Raw genomic sequence first — 6720 nt, 5'->3', positions numbered from 1 at the left:
TATAGCAAAGCCATTGGTCCCGGTTCGTGAAACCAACCGGGACTAAAGGGGGGGCATTGGTCTCGGTTCGTAGCACCAACAGGGACCAATGCATCCCTTTAGTCCCGGTTGGTGCCACCAACCGGGACCAATGGGCCTTGCACAACAGCGTGGTGGTGGGAGTTTAGTCCCACCTCGCTAGCTGAGAGAGAGCCGCACATGTTTATAAGGTGCGATGCGCCATCCCTCTCGAGCTCCTCTCTGAAGCAGGCTTTCGGGCCTAATCTGTCTCTATGTGCCTGTGGGCCTACTGGGCTTACTACGGGCCTGAATCCTGGCCCATTGTTGGGTTTCTAGTCGTATTCAGGCCATGGGTGCCCAGTAGGAGGCATTTTTTTGTTTTTTTGTTTTCCTTACTTATTGTTGCTATTTTTGTTTTTTTTTCTAGTTTTTTTGTTTTGTTTTCTGCATTATTTATTTTCTTTTATTTTTTGCTTTATTTTTTAATTCTTTTTGCTTTTAGTTTTAGAAAAATTATAAACTTTCTGTTAGTGCCATTAGTTTTCAAATTTGAAAACACTTTTTTTATTTTCTTTTTTGCTTTATTTATTTTATTTTGTTTCTACTTACAACAAAAGTTGAAAGTTGGTATGGTATCATAATTTCACCCACATAGCATGTGCATGTACAAAACGAACAATGGTATCATACTCGTCTGTTACAAAGTTGGCATGGTATCATCATAATAGTTGCGGGAGAAAGTCTTCACTTTTTCTTCCCTTGTGTCATTTGCTTATTGCACCGTAACCATGGATAATCTTCATCGTTTATCAGGATGCTTGGGTCAGCCTTGACTTTGAATGGAGGAATTTCATGAAACTTTTCATAATCTTCAGACATGTCTGTCTTGCCCTCCACTCCCACGATGTCTCTTTTTCCCGAAAGAACTATGTGGCGCTTTGGCTCATCGTATGATGTATTCACTTCCTTATCTTTTCTTTTTCTCGGTCTGGTAGACATGTCCTTCACATAGATAATCTGTGCCACATCATTGGCTAGGACGAACGGTTCGTCAGTGCACCCAAGATTTTTCAGATCCACTGTTGTCATTCCGTACTATGGGTCTACCTGTACCCCGCCTCCTGACAGATTGACCCATTTGCACTTAAACAAAGGGACCTTAAAATCATGCCCGTAGTCAAGTTCCCATATGTCCACTATGTAATCATAATATGTGTCCTTTCCCCTCTCGGTGGCTGCATCAAAGCGGACACCGATGCTTTGGTTGGTGCTCTTTTGATCTTGGTCAATCTTGTAACAGTCGAAGATGGTCCCCTGGACAACAAGTACAGCTCATCACAAACAGTATTGTCACCTCTGAGACGTGTTTCCAACCAACTGCCGAAAGTCCTGATGTGTTCACATGTAATCCAGTCGTCGCACTGCTCCGGGTGTTTGGAGCGCAGACTGTTTTTGTGTTCATCGACATAAGGGGTCACCAAGGTAGAGTTCTGTAGAACTGTGCAGTGTGCTTGAGACCAAGAATATCCGTCCCTGCATATTATTGAGTCCCTTCCAAGCGTGCCTTTTCTAGTCAGTCTCCCCTCATACCGCAATTTAGAGAGACCTATCTTCTTAAGGCCAGGAATGAAGTCAACACAAATCCCGATGACATCCTCTATTTGATGGCCCATGGAGATGCTTCCTTCTGGCCTAGCACGGTTACAAACATATTTCTTTAGGACTCCCATGAACCTCTCAAAGGGTAACATATTGTGTAGAAATACGGGTCCCAGAATGACAATCTCGTTGACTAGATGAACTAGGACGTGTGTCATGATATTGAAGAAGGATGGTGGGAACACCAGCTCGGAACTGACAAGACATTGCGCCACATCACTCCTTAGCCTTGGTACGATTTCTGGATTGATCACCTTCTGAGAGATTGCATTGAGGAATGCACATAGCTTCACAATGGCTAATCAGACGTTTTTCGGTAGAAGCCCCCTCAATGCAACCGGAAGCAGTTGCGTCATAATCACGTGGCAGTCATGAGATTTTTAGGTTCTGAAACTTTTTCTCTGCCATATTTATTATTCCCTTTATATTCGACGAGAAGCCAGTCGAGACCTTCATACTAAGCAAGCATTCAAAGAATATTTCCTTCTCTTCTTGGTAAGAGCGTAGCTGACAGGACCTTCATACTGCTTCGGAGGTATGCCGTCTTTTTAGTGCAAACATTGCAGGTCCTCCCGTGCCTCAGGTGTATCTTTTGTCTTCCCATACACGCCCAAGAAGCCTAGCAGGTTCACGCAAAGGTTCTTCGTCACGTGCATCACGTCGATCGAAGAGCGGACCTCTAGGTCTTTCCAGTAGGGTAGGTCCCAAAATATAGATTTCTTCTTCCACATGGGTGCGTGTCCCCCAGCGTCACTCGGAACAGCTAGTCCGCCGGTACCCTTTCCAAAGATTACGTGTAAATCATTGACCATAGCAAGTACGTGATCACCGGTACGCATGGCGGGCTTCTTCCGGTGATCTGCCTCGCCTTTGAAATGCTTCTTCCAATGGTTGGTCGGTAGAAATCGACGATGGCCCAGGTACACATTCTTCCTGCAGCTTCCCATGTATATACTTTCGGTGTCAGCTAAACAGTGCGTGCATGCGTGGTATCCCTTGTTTGTCTGTCCTGAAAGGTTACTGAGAGCGGCCAATCATTGATGGTCACGAACAGCAACGCCTTTAGGTCAAATTCCTCCTATTTGTGCTCATCCCACGTACGTACACCGTTTCCATTCCACAGTTGTAAAGGTTCTTCAACTAATGGCCTTAGGTACACATAATGTCGTTGCCGGGTTGCTTAGGGCCTTGGATGAGAACTGGCATCATAATGAACTTACGCTTCATGCACATCCAAGGAGGAAGGTTATACATACATAGAGTCACGGGCCAGGTGCTGTGATTGCTGCTCTGCTCCCCGAAAAGATTAATGCCATCCGCGCTTAAACCAAACCATACGTTCCTTGGGTCACGTGCAAACTCAACCCAGTACTCTCTCTCAATTTTTCTCCACTGCGACCCGTCAGCGGGTGCTCTCAACTTCCCGTCTTTCTTACGGTCCTCACTGTGCCATCGCATCAACTTGGCATGCTCTCCATTTCTGAACAGACGTTTCAACCGTGGTATTATAGGAGCATACCACATCACCTTCACAGGAACCCTCTTCCTGTGGGGCTCGCCGTCAACATCACCAGGGTCATCTCGTCTAATCTTATACCGTAATGCACCGCATACCGGGCATGCGTTCAGATCCTTGTACGCACCGCGGTAGAGGATGCAGTCATTAGGGCATGCATGTATCTTCTGCACCTCCAATCCTATAGGGCATACGACCTTCTTTGCTGCGTATGTACTGTCGAGCAATTCGTTATCCTTTGGAAGCTTCTTTTTCAATATTTTCAGTAGCTTCTCAAATTCTTTGACAGGCACAACATTCTCTGCCTTCCACTGTAGCAATTCCAGTACGGTACCGAGCTTTGTGTTGCCATATTCGCAATTGGGGTACAACCTTTTTTTGTGATCCTCTAACATGCGATCGAACTTCAACTTCTCCTTTTGACTTTCGCATTGCGTCCTTGCATCGAGAATGACCCGGCGGAGATCATCATCATCGGGCACATCGTCTGGTTCCTCTTAATCTTCAGCAGCTTCGCCCGTTGCAGCATCATCGTGCACATCGCCTGGTTCCTCTTGATGTTCAGTAGCATCATCGTATTCAGGGGGCACATAGTTGTCATCATACTCTTCTTCTTTGCCGTCTTCCATCATAACCCCTATTTCTCCGTGCCTCGTCCAAACATTATAGTGTGGCATGAAATCCTTGTAAAGCAGGTGGGTGTGAAGGATTTTCCGGTCAGAGTAAGACTTCGTATTCCCACATATAGGGCATGGACAACACATAAAACCATTCTGCTTGTTTGCCTCAGCCACTTCGAGAAAATCATGCACGCCCTTAATGTACTCGGAGGTGTGTCTGTCATCGTACATCCATTGCCGGTTCATCTGCGTGCATTATATATAATTAAGTGTGTCAAAAATCATTGCAGAACATCATGAATAGATAATTAAGTGACCAAATTAATAGAAGTTCATCATCATATTAAAACCAAAGTACATACATAGTTCTCATCTTCAAGCGAAAATCATTACAGAAGAACATAAAGCTCTACAGAGCATCTAAATTAATTAAACCATACATTGAAACTATGTAAAACATTTCAATGCGAAAACAAATGCGATCATAATCGCAACCAAGGTAACAACTGATCCAACAGCATAATGATACCAAGCCTCGGTATGAATGGCATATTTTCTAATCTTTCTAATCTTCAGGCGCATTGCATCCATCTTGATCTTGTGATCATCGACGACATCCGCAACATGCAACTCCAATATCATCTTCTCCTCCTCAATTTTTCTTATTTTTTCCTTCAAGAAATTATTTTCTTCTTCAACTAAATTTAACCTCTCGACAATAGGGTCGGTTGGAATTTCCGGTTCAACAACCTCCTAGATAAATAAAATCTATGTCACGTTGATCGGCATAATTTTCATAAACAATAAATGAACCAATAGTTATGAAAAGATAATATATACCACATCCGAATCATAGACAGGACGAGGGCCGACGGGGGCGGATACCAAAACCATCGCACTATATAAGATGCAATAATAAAAGTAAGAAAATAATACAAGTATCTATCTAAACATACAAGTAAGAATATTTTTCCTTTCAGAAAGAAGATAAGAACAAGAGGCTCACCACGGTGGTGCAAGCGATGAGATCGGCGCGGGTGATCGACGGCGGTGAAGACGGGGACGGGGCGTGACGGACCGCTAAACCTAGACAAATATTTAGGAAAATGGAGTTTGGAGGTCGAGCTTGGAGAGGAGAAAGCTTAAGTAGTGTGGCTCGGCCATTCCATCGAACACCTTGTGTGCATAGGAGGTGAGCTAGAGCACCACCAAGCCCTCTCCCCCTCGGCTGCCAGAAAAAACAGAGCAGTGTGCTCTGCTCTTACGCGAGGGGGTATATATAGGCACCTCATTGGTCCCGGTTGGTGGCATGAATCGGGACTAAAGGGCAGCCTTTGGTCCCGGTTCAAGCCACCAACCGGGACCAATGATGGTGGGCCAGGAGCGAGGCACATTGGTCCCGGTTCGTCCCTCCAACCGGGACCAAAAGGTCCAGACGAACCGGGACCAATGGCCCACGTGGCCCGGCCGGCCCCCGGGGCTCACGAACCGGGTCCAATGCCCCCATGGGTCCTGGTTCTTGACTGAATCGGGACTAATGGCTGACCCGGCCTGGACCTTTGCCTCCTTTTCTACTAGTGACTTGTTGTAATTCACCTAAAACTACTTTGTAAATGTTGATCAAATTTATATAGAAAAGATAGCACTGTCTAGAATACAAGTCAATATCATTAATTCATTATATCCATCACTAAATATATTTTCTTACTTTATTTATTTGTATTAGAAATATTGATATTTTGTAAAAATTTGATCAAACTTTACAAAGTTTAACTTAAGAAAAACTGTCATTCACAATGTTTTACAATAGAGAGAGTACACCCATTCACCGCAATCTACAAAAACTTCCATTCACCAGTATGGCTGTTCTTTTTCCCAGCCAATGGACAAACAGCTGAAGTCCATCTGATGACAAAGGTGCATTGTCCAGAGCTGCTATTTCCTCTGAGGCTTCCCGAGTGGATTTTGCCTGATGTGAGAATTTTGTTGGCGGCTGAAGCCAGTGATGTTGTGAGTTTGCTGGGCATGGGAAAAGTCATTCCGGAGATTGCCTGCTTTGCGCTACGGAAATGCTATGACAATGTAGTGTGGGCATCTCATGATCCTGCCAATGTTTCTTCTGTGCCTACTGTTGTGTTTTGCTATGTGCCCAGGTCAATGGTATCTTTGTGTTCCCCGGCATATATGTCCTGGTTGTTGAACTAAAAATTCAGAACATTGAGAAATTTCAAATGCAAATGTAACAAGATGGCAAGATTTCATGTTTCAGAGGCCCTGATGTTGGCAAGGCCACTAGCCCTGATTGTGATATTCTATTTTATTCTTATTATATTCCTACTTATGATAATCAAGGAAGTGTTTTATGTGCAGATTAATATTGATTGGTCTGCCTTCCTTTTTCATTTTTTCTTACTTGATTGTGAGATGCTAATTTTCTGTAGTTGCTGGTGACGACATGGCATTCATAATTAGGTCCTTACATATCTTCATTTTATTTATATTAGAAAAATAAAAGGAATATGAAAAGATAGCACCTACACACCTTAATTTTATTGATATCCCAGTAACAAAAACAATATAGAATGTAACACCTACAATTAGTAAATCAAAAGCATCTACGCATCCTCACAATTACTACAACCAAATAGTATAAACTGGCTCCATGATAAAACAAATATCCCAATCAGAAACTACAAAATTAACATCTTCTCTACAAGTAGTGTATGTATCTAAGATAATCTACCATACCCAGAGCAAGTAATTGGTTGCCAATGTCCCTCTCATCTCCAGTTCCTGATCTGATTTACAGTTTTGGATTGCAAATCAGTATAAGGCCTTCTACTGATTTGAGCATCTATGAAATATTGAAGTCATCTAGAGAAAGAACCAAGGTGATTCGGATTGAGAGCGCCCATTGAATACTCC

Source organism: Triticum dicoccoides, chromosome 5B (assembly GCF_002162155.2).
Source record: "Triticum dicoccoides isolate Atlit2015 ecotype Zavitan chromosome 5B, WEW_v2.0, whole genome shotgun sequence".
NCBI lineage: Eukaryota > Viridiplantae > Streptophyta > Magnoliopsida > Poales > Poaceae > Triticum > Triticum dicoccoides.
This window is presented reverse-complemented; position numbering follows the sequence as displayed.